This window comes from Phascolarctos cinereus, unplaced genomic scaffold, assembly GCF_003287225.1.
Source record: "Phascolarctos cinereus isolate Bilbo 61053 unplaced genomic scaffold, phaCin_HiC Scaffold_9;HRSCAF=440, whole genome shotgun sequence".
Taxonomy (NCBI): Eukaryota; Metazoa; Chordata; class Mammalia; order Diprotodontia; family Phascolarctidae; genus Phascolarctos; species Phascolarctos cinereus.
In genome coordinates this window covers 136,374,176-136,394,808 of record NW_027556402.1, presented here as the reverse complement: position 1 = coordinate 136,394,808, position 20,633 = coordinate 136,374,176, and the positions used below count along the sequence as shown (strand labels likewise).

General features: G+C 33.9%; 1 pseudogene; it reads left to right on the top strand.

Annotated features, from left to right (window-relative positions):
• The first annotated feature begins 3,997 nt into the window (after positions 1-3,997).
• On the top strand, positions 3,998-12,186 carry LOC110217449 (E3 ubiquitin-protein ligase Mdm2-like; annotated as a pseudogene).
• The last annotated feature ends 8,447 nt before the right edge of the window (positions 12,187-20,633 follow it).

Here is a 20,633-nt window from a genome sequence, read left to right as displayed (position 1 = left end):
CATTGTTTAAAAAACTGATTTATTTTATTTAAGTCAAAGATGAAGAAAACACTAAGGCTTCTACTTCATTAAAATAATAGCATATTCAAGAAAAGCCTTTCATATACCTCTGAGCAAAAGAAGGAGAGGAGGAAGAAGAAGAAGAAGAAGAAGAAGAAGAAGAAGAAGAAGAAGAAGAAGAAGAAGAAGGAGAAGGAGAAGGGGAAGGAGAAGGAGAAGGAGAAGAAGAAGACACATCTATCTACACTCAAGCAAGAAAAAAAAAGTATATTCAAAAATATTGTCCTGCAAAGTCAGTTTATCAAATATAACAATTTTCATAATTTAAAAACAAAGGAACCCAAAAGGTGAAGTTTTAACTATTTTTTTCATGAGAAATAATTTTTTTTTAAATGTTATGTCAAAAAACTATTTTAATGTAAAAAATCAACCCTTCAGATGATGTTGGAGTTTTACATTAGATTGATTAAATTAAGATGTGGGAATGGGAGAGAGAAGAAATACAAAAAGAAAGATGTGCATTAGGCTTGGGAGTTTATTTGTTGTGTATTAGATGAAGGTGCAGATACTTCTAATCTACTACTTTCTCATTGGATTTGAGAGTAGAAGATGGTAGTTTTTGTTCTTTAGCTGACCTAGTCCAAGATGTGGGTAAAGGAAAGTGCTACATAGAGGATAAATGGGGTGCCTAGGTATACTGAAATGGAATCTTATCTTTCTTAATGGCATTACATGTCAACAAAATGAAAATAGTGTCCTCTCCTCTATCTCAGATTGTAACTGGTAAGCTGCCAACTGTTTTTCTCCCTTCACAATTTTTATAGACATTTATCTGATGCAGTGGATAAGGCACTGGACCTAGAGCCATGAACACCTGAGTTTAAATTTGGCTTAAGTCACTTATTAGCTATGTCATTCTAGGCATATTTCTCAGTTTCATCAACTTTACAATGGGGATGAAAATAGGACCTGCCTTCCCAGTTTGTTGTGAGGATACTATTTGTAAAGCAGTTAACAAAGTATCCATAACATCATAGATACAATAAATGCCAGTTTATTCCCTCCCTCCCCTTGCTCTACACTAATGCTCTACCTTCTTACTAGTTAAACATATTTTAGTTGTTATTGATAAGAAGATATAGGCTACTTAGACCTACTCCTGTAAATTCAGAAGGAGATGATACTAATGCATATTATCTTTCTCATGGCCATTATCATGTACAATCAGAAAACCTGCTTATTGCTCCAACACATAGAGTCATAGAATTATAAAATAAGAAAGAACCGCAGAGTACCATTCTTTAAAATTAACCAAAGACACATAAAAGGAGATGACAAAGGAATCTTCCCTCAAAACTTTGTGAAATATGATCAAGAAATTTCTAAAACTATTGTGATATTAAATATTGCCTTATAGGAATTCATATCTATGAAACATGAAATTAAAAAAACAGTAAATGTCTTTGCGGAAATGTGTCTTCATAGTTTGTTTAAAACTGTTGTTTTGTTAAGTTTCAACCTATTGAAAGTGTTCATATTTTTTTTTGCAATGTATTGTTCATACTTTAAACTAATTCTCTAAAAGAAAAGGCTCAGGGTAAATTACAATTTCTACAATATATATTTTGCAGGCAAAAGGATGAATGAATAAGGACAAGGAGTAAAGTTCTAGAACATACAGTGAATAGAGTATTGAACTTGGAGTCAGAAAGACAAGTTTGGGGAGGAGAGTAGAAAAAAGAAAAAAAATTGTTTTATATTTGAAAGGAATAGCAAGTTGTGCACAGTAGATTTGTGGTTTCATGTACAAACATCTTTTTTAATTGTACTATATTATGGAAATGTTTATTTATTCCATAAATTAAAAACAAAATAAAAAACTTACTAGCTGTATGACCGTGGGTAAATTATTTAGCTTCTCTCAAACCCAGTTTCCTTACCTGTAAAATGGAGACAATGATAATGTTTATATAACTGGGTTGTGCTGAAGATAGCATACATAATGTGTTTTATAAATCTTAAAATGCTATATAAATTATAGTTATTGGTATACTACTACTACTGCTGCTGCTGCTACTACTACTACTACCACTACTACTACTAGGAAAACTAGTATATTAGACTTACTCCACATTTTAGCAAAGCACAAAAAATATGTCCTTGTAAATGTTGGTTTAAAATTAAGTCATTATGGATAAATTGATTTTTTTTTTCTCAAATGTATTTTGCACATGGGAAGAAAATAAATTGAGGTGACCAAGATTTTCCATTCCTGCTTGAAATGCAACAGTCTTATGAACTAAGAGGGAGACAGACTATAGTGGATTTTTCCTTCTCTTCTTTACCTTTTCTTCAGGTTGTAATGTAGCAGTATCAGTTCTTGCCATAGGTTATCTCAGTCTTATTTTTATACTCCAAGAGGAAAGAAATAAGAATGGAGGAATCTGTCAGCTAAGATAAGGGTAACAAAAAGAAGTCTTGAGATAAAAGTTCCAGAAATGGATATCCATTACCTCACAATGGGCTTATGTGTAGTATGATTGTTGAATTAGAACGTGGAACCTTAGCTAGTACACACAATTGAAATATATGATTAATATCAATCAATTGAAGGCAGAATGATAAAATAATATAGTTTGCAGGAAGACTGCATAAAAGAAATTATTAAAAGGGAAATGGGAAAGCAGTATTAAACCATAATGGATATAGAGCTTATGATTTATCCACTATTTCATATTTCTTCCATGCTCAAATATGTCAGAAATTGGAATATTCACCAAAATTACTGCAGAAAAACAAATGAAAATTTCATTTTTGCATTCACCTTTACAAATAAATTTTCCCCTTAATCACATGCATCTTGGAGAAATAAGAAATTTAAAAGATTTATCCTTGCACCTGAAACCCCAAGCTTTAAAGTTCAGGATCAGACTTTGAAGAGAGAATGCAATTTCCTTATGCAGTGCTCCCTTGGCAGAAATAAAAGAAATAAATCTGAAAACTCACTGTTGGATTGCAAAGCCAACTAGTGAGTTAAATAGAAAGTATAGATTTCATGGGGATGGAATTGTTCTTTCTGGGAAAAATCCAAAACCTAAGATGGTTTTACGAGACTGTTCATGACCTCCTAGTAGTCCTTCCTATTCTCTATATTTTCTATGGAGTTAAATAAAGTCTGTCCCATGTTTGATTCACAATTATTATTTTGAGTTTTGATATAGGGGCTAGGAACCCTGCTACCTACATGTGAAGAAAATTGAAAATGAGATGTTTAATTAGTATATTTAGAGTGTCAAAGGCAGTTAATGACTCTCTGAGATTGGACCCCAGGATCAAACTTAGCATTGAATCTTGGAAGAGACAGACCATCCAATCTCTTTTTTTCTTCTTCACACAAGGCTCCCATCTTCCATGAACATGCCTTCACTCTAATTGCCCATGCCTGAAATGCATGCCCTTTTCATTATAAATTCATAGTATCTCTTAGTAACTTCAAGAAACAGATTGTAGCTATTTTAAATTTAAATCTATCCTGTAGTTACTTATAATTCTGCATGTTTTATTCCCTAATAAAATGTTAGTTCCTTAGTATTAAAGGGTGTTTATTCAATTATTTATTGATTTTCTTATATATCCATTCATTTATCTATTCACTCATTTTTTGTCCATCCATCCATTCATTCACGCATTTCTTTAGACTTTGAATCACCAAAGTATAATATAATGACCAGAGCATCACAGGTGCTTAATAGATGCTGATTAATTAATTGGTTGAGAGTAAAGGACAGGGGTAGAATTACAGCTTACAGTTAGAATGAAAATAACTTAATCAACAAAAGAATGAATCCTGTGGTATTCCTTTGGTGCGCTGCTGCAGATGGCCTTCTCCCCTCCCCCAAAAGCCCTCCAAAGATACATGAAGCAGGGCATGGAGCCAGAAAGCACCTACTGAAGGGGGTAGGGCATTGTTCTTCTGGGGGTATGGGCAGTCACCAGCATGGCCAGAAGTTCACCTCAGCTCTGCAGCCAGAGGAGCTGTGCCTCTCTGTCAGAATTAAGAAAGCTCTTCCCATACTTACACAGGCAAATTTGCAAAACCAAAATGTTTTCTGATACAAATGGTGCCTCAAGCACTTCACAAATTCCAGCTTTGGAACAAGAGGCTCTGGGTAGACCAAAGACATTGCTATTAAGGTTGTTGAAGTTTGCTGATGGACAGAAAGACACATTCACAGTGAAGGAGATTTTGTTTTATCTTGAACAGTACGTCATATCAGAACAATTACAAGATGAAGAAGCAATAGCACGTTGTCTATTGTTTAGATGACCTTGGGGATTGGTTTGGGGAATCAAGCTTCTCTGAAATAGCACAGGACATTATATGGAATGATTTCCAGAAACTTGATAGCACTCAATCAACAAGAATTTGCTAGTCAAATACATCTACAAATGAAACTAGGTGTTAGCTAGAAATCAGAGCTGGTCGGAAGGAGTCTGTGAAAGAACTGCAGGAATAGGGGCTCTTCTTCCAGGAGACAAGATCTCAGACTAAAAAGGTCGTCGCTCTCACTCTCCCCTATTAACCTCTGAAAATCCAGAAAATATCGCCCCAGAAAAAATCCCTGGAACAGCTGAACTAGAAGAAAGACGGGGAGCAGCAGTGCAGCAGCCCAGCAAATGGGTCTCCCAGTGCCTCAGCAAAAAAAAAAAGGAGGCAGAAATACAAGGGGTCCCAGGCACATAAGCACCCTGCAGCAAGGAGCTAAAGAAAGCAACTTAAAGTCTTCCAAAAGCCCCGGCCTTGCTGTGTCTAGCCCAACACCAGGTGAGCTATCGGAGCCGCTCAGACTCCAACTGGCAACCAGGAAGAAACCCTGAAGCCCAGGTGGTAGAGCAGGCAAACACCAACACCTGGACCTCTGAGTGCCTCAGTGAGGGTGGGAGAACCGGTGGAGGCCAGCTTGGAAAACCAACAGGTACTTCGGCTCTCTACCACAAAGGTACCAGTGCATTAGCAGAAATGAGGGAGGCAGCACTACAAGGGGCCCAAGGCAGTATCCATACAAAAGGAGCTGAAGAAAGCTAAAGGAAAGGAAAAGCAGGAAACCTAAAATTGTCTGAAAGTTCCAGCCTTGCTGACTACAGCCCAACATGAGGTAAGCTGCCAGAACCCTACAGCCTTTAATTACCAACATAAAAGGCCCCAGCACACAAAGCCAGTGAGCAAGACCTAGGCTCCCAAAACAAAAAGCTTGGGTCAGTCCTCTCTGTTCCCCAGCAAGAAAGCTCAATCTCTTTAAAGGACAGGCAATAAAGAAAAAGAAACGTACCATAGATTCATGTTATGAGAAGAGTGAAGATCAACACAGAAATTCTGAAGAGGAAAACATTGTCAACAAACCTACATCTGCAAGCCAAAAGGAAATACGAACTGGTCAGAACCCCAAAAAGCCTTCTCAGAAGAGCTCAAGAAGGATTTTAAAAGTCAAATGTGAGAGGTAGAAGAGTCCTTAAAAAATACAATTGGCCAATTGGAAAAAAAGAACGCTGAAGAAAACAAGTCCCTAAAAAACACAATCGGCCAATTGAAGAAGGAAGTAAAAAAACTAACAGAAGAAAAAAATCTGTAAAAAACTAGAATTGGAATAATGGAAACTAATGACTCCATGAGAGAGCAAGAATCAGTCAAACAGAAACAAAAAAAATGAAATAATAGATGAAAACTTAAAATACCTTATTGGTAAATCAACCAACCTGGAAAATCATTCCAGGAGAGACAATTTAAAAATTATTTGACTACCTGAAAATCATGATGAAAAAAGAGCCTGGACAGTATCTTTCAGGAAATCATAAAGGAAAACTGCCCTGAAGTCCTAAAACCAGAAGTGAAAATAACCATAGAAAGAATACGCTACTCACCACCTGAAAGAGATTCCAAATTGAATATGCCAAGGAATATAATAGCAAAATTCCAAAATTACCAGATGAAAGAGAAGGTGCTGCCAGCAGCCGGAAAGAAACAGTTTAAATATCATGGAATCACAGCAAGGATTACACAGGAACTTGCAGCTTCTACCTTAAAGACCACAGGGCATGGAACATGATATTTGGTAAGGCAAAGGAGATTGGATTGCAGCCAAGGATCAACTACCCAGCAAAAATGAGCATCATTTTTCAAGGGAGGAGATGGATATTCAATGAAATAGGGACTTCCAAACTTCCTGATAAAAAGACCAGAGCTCAACAAAAAATTTGATCTTCAAGTACAACTCAAGAAGACATAAAAAGGTAAATGGGACAGAAAGATACAATATGTTGTTAATAAGGGGGATGTTTACTCCCTACAAGGGAATATGACACTTGCAACCTTGAGAACTGTATTGTTATTACACCTGTTAAAGGAGTATACATAAAGGGGTGGATATTAGTTGACTTTGATGTAATGATAAAAAAAATCTAATCAAGTGGGTTAAATGGATCCAAAAGTGGATAATCTGATCTTAGAAAATGTACTGAGAAAGGAGGAGGCAGACAAGGGTAAATTACATTACAGGAAAAGACACAAAATCCTATTACAGCAGAGGAAAGAAGGGAGGGTGGGTGAGCATTTTTTGAACCTTACTCTCATCAGATTTGGCTCAAGAAGGATAACTAATCAGTTAGGTATAGAAATCTAACTTGCCCTATAGGCAGTAGGAGGGAAAAGGGAAAGAAAAGGGAGGGGGGAAGAAGGGAGGGAAAAGCAGTAAGGTAAAGGGAAGAAAAGGGAAATGGATAATAAAAGGGAGCAGGGACTGAAGGAGGTGGTGATCAAAAGAGAAACACTTGGGGGGGAAGAATAAGGAGAAAGAAAAGCATAAAAGGAGGGGGAAAGGATAGAGAAAAAGACACAGATAGTAATCATAACTGTGATTGGGAATGGGATGAACTGTCCCATAAAATGGAAGCAGATAGCAGAATGGAATAAAAACCATAATCCTACAATATGTTGTTTACAGGGAACACATTTAAAAAAGAGTGACACATACAGGCTAAAGGTAAAAAGTTGGAGCAGAATATATTATGCCTCAGCTGAAGTAAAAAAAAAAACCAGGGGTAGCAATCCTGATCTCAGACAAAGCAGGAGCAAAAATAGATCTGATCAAAAGAGATAAGGAAGGAAATTATATCCTGTTAAAAGGCACCATAGACAATGAAGTAATATCATTAGTAAACATATATGCACCAAATAGAATAGCATCCATATTCTTAGAGGAGAAGCTCAGGGAGTGACAGGAAGAAATAGATACCAAAAATATACTAGTGGGGGACCTCAACCTCCCCCTGTCAGTACTAGATAAGTCTAACCACAAAATAAACAAGAAAGATGTTAAGGAGATGAATAGAACATTAGAAAAGTTAGGTATGATAGACCTCTGGAGAAAATTGAATGGGGATAGAAAGCAATATACATTTTTCTCAGTAGTACATGGTGCATGCACAAAAATTGGCCATGTACTAGGGCATAAAAACCTCACAATGCAATGCAGAAAGGCAGAAATATTAAACGCATCCTTTTCTGATCATAATGCAATAAAAATTATATTTAATAAAGGGCCATGGAAAGATAGCTTAAAAAATAATTGGAAACTAAAAAATCCAATCCTAAAAAATGATTGGGTCAAACAACAAATCATAGAAACAATCAATAATTTCATTCAAGAGAATGACAATAATGAGACAACATACCAAAACTTATGGGATGCAGAAAGCAGTTCTTAGGGGAAGTTTTATATCTCTAAATGCTTACATAAATAAAATAGAAAAAGAGGAGATTAATGAATTGGGCATACAACTAAAAAAACTAGAAAAAGAACAAATTAAAAATCCTCAACTAAACACCAAATTAGAAATATTGAAAACCAAAGGAAAAATTAATAAAATTGAAATTAAGAAAACTATTGAACTAATAAATAAAACTAAGAGCTGGTTTTATGAAAAAACCAATAAAATAGATAAACCTTTGGTTAATTTAATTAAAAAAAGAAGAAAACCAAATTACTAGTATCAAGAATGAAAAGGGCAAAGCTACCACCAAGGAAGAGGAAATTAAAACAATAATTAGGAATTATTTTGCCCAACTATATGCCAACAAATTTGACAATCTTAGTGAAATGGATACATATTTACAAAAATATAAATTGCCCAGATTAACAGAAGAGGAAGTAAAATACTTAAATAACCCCATCTCAAAAAGAAATTGAACAAGCCATTGATGAACTCCCTAGGAAAAATCTCCAGGGCCAGATGGATTTACATGTGAATTCTATCAAACATTTAAAGAACAATTAATTCCAATACTATATAGACTATTTGGGAAAATAGGTGAAGAAGGAGTCTTACCAAATTCTTTTTATGATACAAATATGTTGATACCTAAACCAGGAAGAGTCAAAATAGAGAAAGAAAATTATAGACCAATTTCTCTAATGAATATAGATGCAAAAATTTTAAACAAAATACTAGCAAATAGATTGCAATAACTTATCACAAGAATAATACACTATGACCAGGTAGGATTTATACCAGGAATGCAGGGTTGGTTCAATATTAGGAAAACTATCAGCATCATTGAGCATATCAACACCAAAACCAACAGAAACCACATGATCATCTCAATAGATGCAGAAAAAGCTTTTGACAAAATACAACACCCATTCCTATTAAAAACACTAGAAAGCATAGGTATAAATGGAATCTTTCTTTAAATAATAAATAGCATCTCTAAAATCTTCAGCAAGCATTATGTGTAATGGGGACAAGCTAGAAGCTTTTCCAATAAGATCGGGGGTGAAACAATGATGTCCATTATCACCACTGTTATTCAATATTGTACTGGAAATTAGCTTTAGCAAAGAGAAGAGAAAAGAAATTGAAGCATTAGAATAGGCAAAGAAGAAACAAAGTTATCACTCTTTGCAGATGACATGATGATATACTTAGAGAATCCTAGAGAATCAAGTAAAAAACTACTTGAAATAATAAACAACTTTAGCAAAGTTGCAGGCTATAAAATAAACCACATAAATCATCAGCATTTCTATATTACCAACAAAGCCCAACAGCAAGAGATAGAAAGAGAAATCCATTTAAACTTACTGTAGACATTATAAAATATTTAGGAGTCTACCTCCTGAAAAAACCCAGGAGCTCTATGAACACAATTACAAAACACTTTTCACACAAATAAAGTCATATTTAAAAATTGGAAAAATATCAGCTACTCATGGGTAGGCCTAGCTAATATAATAAAAATGAAAATCTAACCTAAGCTAATTTATTTATTCAGTGTCATACCAATCAAATTACCAAAAAATTATTTTATAGAGTTAGAATAAATAATAACAAGATTCATTTGGAAAAACAAAAGGTCCAGAATATCAAAGGAACTAATGAAAAGAAATGCAAGGGAAGGTGGCCTAGAAATTCCAGATCTAAAATTGTATCATAAAGCAGCAATCATCAAAACTACTTGGTACTGGCTAAGAAATAGAGTGGTGGATCAGTGGAATAGATTAAATATGCAAGGCACAGTAGTCAATGACTATAGTAATCTGTTATTTGATAAACCAAAGACCCCAGCTTCTGGGACAAGATCCCACTCATAGAAAATACCTGCTGGGAAAACTGGAAAAGAGTATGGCAGAAACTAGGCACAGACCCAAATCTCACACCATATACCAAAATAAAGTCAAAATGGGTTCCCTGATTTATATATAAAGGCTGATACTATAAGCAAACTGGAGAGAACAAGGAATAGTTTACGTATCAGATCTATGGAGAACAGAAGAATTCATGACCAAACCGGAGACAGAGAACATTATGAAAAGCAAAATAGATAATTTTGATTACATTGAATTCAAAAGTTTTTCACAAACAAAGCCAATGCAACTAAGATTAGAAGGAAGGTAAAAATTGGGAAAGAATTTTTACAGCCAGTCTCTCTGTTAAGGGTCTCATTTCTAAAATATACAGAGAATTAAGACAAATTTGTAAGAACACAAGCCATTCCCCAATTGATAAATGGTCAGAGGATATGAAAAGACAATTCTCAGATGAAGTAATTAAAGCCATCTATAGCCCTATGAAAAAATGCTCCCAAATCATTATTGATTAGAGAAATGTAAATCAAAACAACTCTGAGGTACCACATCACACCTATTGGATTGGCCAACATGGCAAAACAGGTAAATGATAAATGTTGGAGAAGATGTGGGAAAATTGGAACACTAAGGCATTTTTATTTTGCAAAAGCAAATAAAGTAACAAAGGAACACCAAGTGCAAAGGGACTACTTCTGTCCTGTACATACAGGAAAGTACATTATAATCCTTAGCACTCTAGCTCTGGGGTCAGGTGGAGTTGTGAAATGATCCAATCATTTTGGAGAACAATTTGGAACTATGCCCAAAGGGCTATAAAAATGTGCTTGCCCTTTGATCTAGCAATAGCACTTCTAGGGCTATATCCCAAAGAGATCATACAAATGGGAAAAGGACCCACATGTACAAAAATATTCATAGCAGCTCTTTTTGTGTTGGCAAAAAGGTGGAAATTGAGAGGATGCCCATCAATTGGGGAATGGCTGAGCAAGTTGTGGTATAAGAATGTAATGGAATACTGTTGTGCTATAAGAAATAATGAATAGGCTGACTTCAGAAAAACCTGGAAAGACTTATATGGTCTGATGTTGAGTGAAGTGAGCAGAACCAAGAGGACTTTGTAAACAGTAACAGCCACGTTATGCAATGGCTAATCTTGTTAGACTGAACCCTTCTCAGCATTACAAGGATCTAAGACATCTCCAGAGGCCTCAGGATGGAAAATGCTGTCCATATCCAAAGAAAGAACTGTGGAAGTATAATCACTATCACTTATTTTTACCTTCTGTTGAGTCTTGTTTCATCTTTCTGATGGTTCCTCCTATTGGTTTTAATTTTTACTCACATCTTCACTAATTTGAAAATATGTTTAATGGGAATGTAAATGTAAAGCCTATATCAGATTGTGGGCCGTCTTGTGGAGGGTGAGGGAGAGGAAGGGGGAGAAAAATTTTCAACTCGAAAGCATATCAAAGTGATTGTTGATAAATCAAAATTTAAAAAAATTAAAAAATGCATTGCAGGAATAGAAACCATCACCAAATCCAAATTCTGGACCAACTACCTCATTTATAAAGAGAACATGTAGTGAAACAGAAAAAAACTTAGATGAGTTGCCTGGTGAAAGACACATAAAATGGCATGTCAGATAATATTTGCCTTACATTTGATGAAAGCTATGCCCTATGTGTCATAAATGAGATATGTTGTGAACAAAGGAGCAGCAGTGACACAACAGAAATCCCTTCAAGTCCAGATATGGATACTTGTGTATTAAGGGAAAATTCAGATGATTCAGTTTCAGACTAATTTAGTGTTGAGTTTGAAGTTTAGTCTATTGATTCAGAAGATTGTAGTCACAGTGAAGAAGAACAGGAATTCACAGATGAAGACGACAAGATATTCCCAATAACCACATAATGATTAGAGGAAAATGACACTGACTCATTTGAGGAAGACCTTGGAATATCTGTAGCCAATTATTGGAAGTGTACTTCCTGTGATAAAATGAACCCTCCACTTCTACCACATTGCCACAGATGCCGGGCTTTGCAAGAGAATTGGCTTCCTGAGGGGAAAGGTGACATGTCAGATAAAGGCAAACTGGAAAGCCACACACAAGGGGAAGAAGAGGGCTCTGATGTTTCAGATTGTAGGAAAAATAAAATGAATGACTCTCAGGATTCATGTGTTGAGAAAAGTGATGAAAAATAGTACAGACATGAGACTCCCAAGAAAGTGAAGATTATTTCCAGTGATCGACATCCAAAAGTATCATCTGCAGTAGTCAGGAAGATGCTGGATAATTTGAGAAAGAAGAAGCACAAGACAAAGAATAAAAACAGGGAACCTATTCTTCCCTCTAGGACAGTAGAGCTCCATGTCATCTGTCAGAACCAACCTAAAAAATGGTTGCAATGTCCATAGATGAACAGGACATCTTATGGCACATTTTATATGTGCTAAGAAGCTAAAAAAGAGAAATAAGTCTTGTCCAGTGTGCAGGCAGACAATTCAAATGATTGTGTTAATTTACTTTCTCTAAATGTGATGTTCTAAAAGTGGAACCATGGAACCCAGTGAATGAAACTCTTAAGAATGTTCACACATGGCTTGTGAAATTTATTAAAAATTTTATTTATTTACATTATTTCTGAGAAATGGATATTTAAATTCCTTTTAGTTGTCTCTAGTGCAATTTACTTTTTGGAAAGTTTTTTTTAATTATTCTGTTCCTTGGTAGGGACATTTTGGTTATGATTTCTGTCTATTTTGCATCATTTTTATTAGTTTTCATTTGTATTACTTATAGAGGCAACAGGGTATAGCTGATAGAATACTAGTGTAGAAAGATATAGGTTCAGATACCATACTGGACATTTACAACTTACTTTATTCCAGATGAAACATTTAACCTTTGTGGGTTTTAGTCAATTCCCAAGACTTATCTGCAAAGTCAGATAATTTGGGAGTAAATCATAGACACTTGTATTGGGTTATGTTGAAACTATAGATACTTTACTGTTTGTATCCATTAAGAATTAGTAGTTATTTTGAAGAATGACTCTTTTAGTTTGTTCTCTAGTTCCCTATTGTCTCTAGTTAGGGAGCGTGATTTTTAATTTCTGTAAATAGTACATTTAATAAATATTATTTAAGTTAAAACAAAAGAATGAATTGCAACCATTGATCACTGCCTGTGTGACTGCCAGCAAAAAAATTATTATTTGGTTATTGGCCCTTACATTTTCTGTGCTGAACAGTTCTTGACATTTTTACCTTTATTTAGTTAATATATATATATTTAAATTTATCTTTTTAAAATATTTCCCAATTACATGTAAACATTTTTAACATTCATTTTTTTTAATTTTGAGTTCCAAATTCTCCTTTTCCCTCCCACCCTCCTCCCACCTTGAGAAGGTTAGCAATTTGATTTTGATTATACATATGAAGTCACACAAAGGATATTTCCATATTAGCCATGTTGCAAAAGAAAACACAATCAAATAAATACAAGAAAAATAAAGAAAATAAAAATTACGCTTCAGTCTCCATTCAGAGACCATCACTTCTCTCTCTGGAAATAGATAACATTATTCACCATGCATGCTTTTGAATTGACTTGGTTCATTGTCATGATCAGACTACCTAAATTTTTCACATTTGAACATCCTTACAATACTGTGGTTACTGTGTGCAATATTCTTCTCGTTCTGTTCATTTCTTCTTGCATGAACTCACATAAATTTCCCTCAGGTTTCCTGAATCCATTCTGCTTATCATTTTCATGATACAAGAGTATTCCATCATAATCATATGTCAGCCATCCCCCAATTAATGGGCATCCTCTCAATTTCTAATTCATTGCAAACACACACACACACACACACACACAATTGCTAAAAACACTTTTATGCAAATAGGTATTTTCCCTTTTCTTTCATCTCTTTTGGGATATAGACCTAGTTGTGGTATATCCCGATAAAAGGGGATGACAGATTTATATCCTTTTTGGCACACTTCAAATTGTTCTCCAGAATGGTTAGACTAGTTTGCAACTCCACCAACAGTACATTAGTCCCAATTTTCTACATCCTCTCCAGTATTTGTCATTTTCCTTTTCTATCATGTTAGCCAGTCTGATGGATGTAAGCTGTACCTCAGAATTATTTCAATTAGCATTTCTCTCATCAGTATTGATTTGGAGAAATTTTTCTTTTTAGTACTGACAGCATCAATAGCTTCTTGTGAAGACTGCCTGTTCATACCCATTGATGATTTATCAACCAAGGAATGATTCTAATTTACATGACTTTTTTTTTCTCAGTTGACTATTTCTTTGAGAGATGAGGCATTTCACTTAGAACCTTGCTCTAAAGTTTTTTTTTCTTTCCCAGTTTTCTGGTTTTATTCTAATTTTGGGTGCATTGGTTTTGCTTAAAAAAAACTTTTTTAACTTCATGCAATCAAAATAATATATTTTCTTTCCTGTGATCCTCTCTGTTTCTTGTTTGGTCATAAGCTCTTGTCTTATCCATAGATCTAACAGGTACATTTTTTGTCTGCACTATTTTATTCAGGGTATCACTCTTTGGGCTAAATAATTCATCTTTTTTAACTTTAACAGTATGTGGTGAGAGATCTTGGCCTAAGCATAGTTTCTGCCAAACTGCTTTCCATTTTAACCAGGAATTTATGTCAAATGATTAGTTCTTCTTATCACAAACTTATATCTCTGGGATTATCAAACACTAGATTACTATGGTCATTTATTCCTGTATATTGTGTACCTAATCTCTGCCACTGATTCACCACTTTATTTCTTACCAGTATCAGAGTGTTTTGATCATGATCACTTTTTATTGTAGCTTGAAATCTGGAACTGCTAGGCCTGCTTTGTTTACATTTTTTTCATTGATTTCCTCAATGTTTTTGAACTTTTGCTCTTCCAGATGGATTTTGTTATATGTTTTTTTTGCCTCTATAAATACCTTTTAGTAGTTTGATTGGTATGGTACTAAGTAAATTATTTTATGAGAAATTATTTTTATTATATTGACTTAGCTGATACAATTAATATTTCTGCAATTGTTTGGATCTGCTTTTATGTGATAAAAACTAATTAGTAATTCTGTTCATATAATCACTAGGTTTGTATTGGCAGGTAGACTCTCAAGTGTATTACATTATCAGCAGTTATAACTGAACTTTCTCTGTCTCTTGCTGCTGCATTTAGTTGGTAAGGTATAAAAATGCTGATGATTTTTGTTATATCCTGTAACTTTGCTAAAGTTTTTAATAGTTTCAATTGAGTTTTTTTTAATCATTATTGATTTCCTAGGGTTCTTTAAGTAATTCATTGTATCATCAGCAAAGAGTGGATAGTTTTATTTCCTCATTGCATAATTTTATCACTTACTGTTTTCTTGTGTTCTTTTTATAGCTAACATTGCTAGTATACAATTGAACAATAGAGATGATAATTGACATCCTTTCTTCACCACTGATATTGTTTGGAAGGTTTCAAGTTTATCCCTGATACAGATAATGGTTGTAAATTAATATTACTTATCATTTTAAGAAAGGCTACACTGATTCTTATGGTTTCCATTTTTTTCTTATTTGTTTGTTTTGTTTTTTTCAGCAAGGCAATCAGTGTTAAGTGACTTGCCCAGGGTCACACAACTAGAGGGTATCATGTGTCTGAGGCTGGATTTGAACTCAGGTCCTCCTGACTTCAGGGCTGCTGCTGTATCCAATGAATCATCTAGCTGCCCCTTAGTGTTTTCAATACTAATGGGTGTTATATTTTGTCAAAGGCTTTTTCTTCATCTATTAATAAAATAATATGATTTTTATTGTTTTGTTATTGACATAGCCAATCATTCTAATAACAAAGTAGTCTTGTATTCCTTGTATCAGTCCCACCTTGTAATAGTTTATGATTTTTGTGGTATATTATAATCCCCATGCTAACATTTTATTTAAAACATTTGCATCAATATTCTTGAAGGAAATTGGTCTATACTTTTCTTTCCTTGTTTTTATTCTCCCTTGTTTAGATATCAAAACCACATTTATTACATAACAGGAATTTTTATTCTAGTTCTTACTTACAACATAAATGATGTGAAAATATGTTTAATAGGAATGTATATGTATAGCCTATATCAGATTGCATGCTGTTTTGGGAAGGGAGGTGGGGAGAAAAGGGAAGAAAAATTTAAAACTCAAAAGTTTATGGAAGTGATAGTTGATAAATCAAATTAAATGAATAAAAAAAGTTTTAAAAAAATAACAAAGAAGCTACCATAAAAAAAGAATTCCTACTGTACCTATTTTTTTCTAATAATGTATTTATGTAGTATCAGGAATAATCATTCTTTAAAAGTTTGGTGGAACTCCCTTGTAAATCCATCTGCTTCTGGGGATTTTTTCTTAGGGAACTCATTGATAGCTTCTTTAATTTCTTTTTCTAAGACTGTGTTATTTAAATATTCTCTTTTCTCTTCAGTTAATCTGTCCATGTAATGTTTTTTGTTAATATTCTACTCAGATTGTTAATTTTACTGGAATATAACTGGGAAAAATAACTCCTAATCATTTTTAATTTCATTTTCATTTGTGGTTAATTCACTTTTTTTCAATTTTCATATTGATAATTTGGTTTTATTGTTCCCTTTTTAAATGCAATTGACCAATATTGTGTCTATTTTATTTTTTTCATGAAACCAGCTTATAGTTTTATTAATTAGTTCAATGTTTCTTATTGTTATTTTACTTTCAGTTTTATTAATTTCACCTTTGATTTTCAAGGTTTCTATTTTGATTCATTTCAGAATTTATAATTTATAATTTTTTTCTAGTCTTTTTTTAGTTGCATGCCCAATTTGTTGATCTGCTCTTTCCCCCTTTTATTGATGTGCATGTTTAGAGATTTTAAAAAGTTTCCTCTAAGTTTTGGTTTGACTTTACCCCACAAATTTTTGTGTATTGCCTCATTGTTGTCCTTTTCTTTAATGAAATTGTTGATTATTTCCAAGATATGTTGATAAAGTTCTCAGAAGTTACATGTATCCTTAAAAGACGATACCATAAGCAAATTAAGAGAGCATGAAATAATTAACACGTTAGGTCTTTGGTTAATATGAATAATAAGGAAAGCAATAAATATTGGAGGATATATGGGAAAACTAGGACACTAATGCACTATTGGTAGGGTTATAAACTGATCCAACCATTCTGGAGAGCAGTTTGTAACTAGAGCCAAAGTGATATAAAACTGCCCATACCCTGTGATCCAGTAATACCACTGCTAGGTCTATATCCCAAAGATATCAAAAAAAAAAAGGGAAAAGGACCTATTTTTATCCAAAAAAACCCATTTCTAGCAACTATTTTTGTGATAGCTAATAATTGATGATTGAGGAGAAGCCTATCAATTGGGGAATGGCTGAACAAGTTGTGGTGTATGATTTTACTAGAAAATTATTGTGCTATAAGAAATAACAAGTAGAATGATTTCAGAAAACCTGGAAAGATGTACATGAATTGATAAAAAGTGAAGTGAGTAGAACCAGGAGAACATAGTACACAGTAACAGCCATACTGTATGATGAAGAATTAAGCATGATTTGGCAATTCTCAGTAATACAATAATTCTAGAAGATCACAAAGGATTCATGATGAAAGATGAAATATGCTATCTCCTTATGGAGAAATAACTGACATTGTGTGAATATAAACTGAAGTATACTAATTTTTTTTTCTCACCTTACTCGCCCCCTTCCTTCCTTCTTTACTTCTTTTTTTTTTAAATTTTGTTAAAGTCTTCATCTACAAAATACCAATTTGGAAATGTTTTATATTATTGCACATATATAACCTATATCAGATAGCTTACCATTTCATGGGGGGGGAGGGAAGAGAGAAGGAGGGATATAAATTAAAACTCAAAACTTGAAAAAAATAAACAATGAATATTTTTAAAAATTAGAAGTTACATATATCATCTACCCATGTAGAAAGGTAAACAGTTTAACATTATTATATCCCTTATTATTTCTCTTTCATGTTTACTTCTTTATGCATTTATTAAGTATTATATTTGAAAGCCAAATTATCTATTTAACCATGGTCTTTTCACCAAGAATGCTTGAAAGCACTCTATGTCATTAACATTCCATTATTTTTCACCTTGAAGGATTTTCCCTGTTTTGCTGGATAGGTCATTCTTGAGTAATGTTCCAGCTCTTTTACTTTCCAGAGTATTTTATCCCAAGCCCTCCACTCCTTTTATGTGGTAACTGCTAAATTTTGTGTGATCCTGAACAGTGGACCCATAGTTTCTTTCTGTCTGCTTGAAGTGTTTTCTCTTTCCCTGGGAACTGTAGAATTTGGTAATAATATTCTCAGGAGTTTTCATTCCGGGATCCCTTTCAGGTAGTGATCAGTGTTGTTTTTTTTTTTAATTTTCATTTTACCTTCTGGTTCTAAGCTTTCAGGACAATCTTTCTTGATAATTTCTTAAAATATATTGTGTAAGAGCTCCATTACTGATCATAAATTTCAGGTAGAACAATAATTATTATGTGATCCCTACTTCATTTTTTTACCTCAATCATTATTCCAATGAGATATTCCACATTCTCCATTTTTTCATTCATCTGATTTTATTGCTTCTTGATGTCTCATGAAGGAAGTCGTTTGCTTCTACTTATCCAATTCTATTTTTTTTAAGGAATTATTTTCTTTGGTGAAATTTTCTATACCTTTTTCATTTCATCAATTTTGCTTTTTATAAATTGTTATTGTTTTATAGCTTCTTTTTTCTTTTGTTCTGTTTCTTCCTTCACAACATGACTGATACTTAAATATGTTTTACAGTATTATGCATATGTAATGTGTATTAAATCTTAGGAGGAAGGGAGGGAGAAAATTTGGAAGTTAAAATTTTATAAAAACTGAATGTTAAAAATTTTTTTTGCATGTAATTAGAAAAAATAAAATACTGTTTAAAATAATTTAGTTAAATCACTGAATTTTTGTACCTCTTCTTTCTATTTAGCCAATTTCATTTTTAAGTTTTTTTCCTTTGCCATTTTTGTGCCTCTTTTACCAAGCTTTTAATTTTTCTTTCATAATTTTCTTCCTTCACTGTAATTAGTTTGCCTTTTATTATCACTCTTTGTTTTTGATTTTTTTTTTGTTCTTCCATGAATTCTGTTTTGGCTCTTTGTCTAACTTACATTTATCTTTGAAGCTTTGGTTGTAGCCTGTTTTACTTCATTGCTTCTTCTGTGTTTGTGTCTTAATCCCCTTCCTATTACCATAATAGCTTTTTGTGGTCAGTTTATTTATTTATTTTTGCTCATTTTTGTACCTTATTTCTATATTTTGTACTTTATGTTAAAGTTAGACTCTATTCCAGGCATGGGAAGAAGGGAAAGACATGTTCTCAAGCTTTAGAACTTTTTGCTCTGCTTTCTTCAGAGCTATTTCCGGGGTGTTGGAAGTTTTCAGTGCTTCTAAGGTTGTGTGATCTGGGGATGGGTGTGATTATTACTCTTTTCATTGGCACTCTGGTCCTTACCCAGGAAGGGCCCCTGGTCCCTTGAGATTATAAGGGATATTATTCCCCAAAGCCCCTGCTGTCAGAATCAGAAAAGATACAATTCTCTAGGGTCATAAATTCCTTGTAACCAAAAAGATCCTGTTCCTCAAGGTTTTCACTCTTTCTTGACTCCTTTTTGCCTTTGAGCTATGACCCAGAAGTGGTCACAGGCAGTGAATTTGCTAAACAGTTTCTTTTCATATATTCAGTGATAATACAGGGGTCTTCTATGATTTCTTTCTTACCAGTTGTCAGGTCCCCCTATTGTCTCTGGCCTGAAGTTCACAAAGTTGCTGCTGATTCTGTCACCAAAACCTTATCCTACTACTAGTGTTTTATTCGTGTAAGCTCCAGAGCAACTTTGAACCCAGTGTAACAGATCTCTTTTGCCAACCTCCTAAATTGACTTGGGCTGTCTCACTTTGACCTTTTGTTGACTCTTTCACTCCAGAATTAGATTTGTGGTATTATTTTAAAGCTGTTTGGAGAGAAATAATGGGAGAGCTCAGCTGAATACTTTCTTTACTCTACCAAACTGGCTTGACCAGAACTCCTTATTGTGACCTTTTCAATAGCTGAGTAATCCTCTCCGATGAATAATGTAAGATTGAAATGGAATGTGAGAATTAATAGTAGCTTATTTGGTTTTTGTTTGTTTGTTTGTTTGTTTGTTTTTGGTGTGTTAGTGGTGTCATAAATTAAAATAATTTGAAAAGAAATCTTATTCTGAGTCATATTTGCCTCAAGCTAGTCCAATGATTTAAGCTTAGGGTTAGAAAATAATGAAGCATTCATGCACCATAAAATATAACTTAAATAAATTTGAATTTGAATTTATAAAATAACAATTTTAATGTTAAAAAATGATTCTAAATCAGATGCAAAGCTACTCCCATTTACCTCCACATATTGCAGGCAATCAATAATATTGTGTCAGAATTGTGTCCCTATATGCCAATGGGCTTCTGCTAAACACACTGAAACATTTCCATAGACTGGACTTTTCTGCTTCTGATGGCAAGGAAGCCCAACTATTGATGAAGAAGACAATGCTTTTACCAAACCTTCTGTTTCTTTGTTTGTTTTGGCTGGCAATGGGGTTAAGTGACTTGCCCAGGGTCACACAGCTAGTAAGTGTTATGTGTCTGAGGCCAGATTTGAACTCAGGTCCTCCTGAATCCAGGGCCAGTGCTCTATCCACTGTACCACCTAGCTCCCCCATTTTTTTCCCCCAAACCTTTAATAGGAAGCTAACAAAGCTTATAAAACAAAAAGCAAAACCAAACCAAACCAAAAGAAAACAAAACAAAAAAAAAGTTGTCACTTCTACAATGACACATCACTTAATTAGAAAGGCCCAACATTTTTCCAGAAGG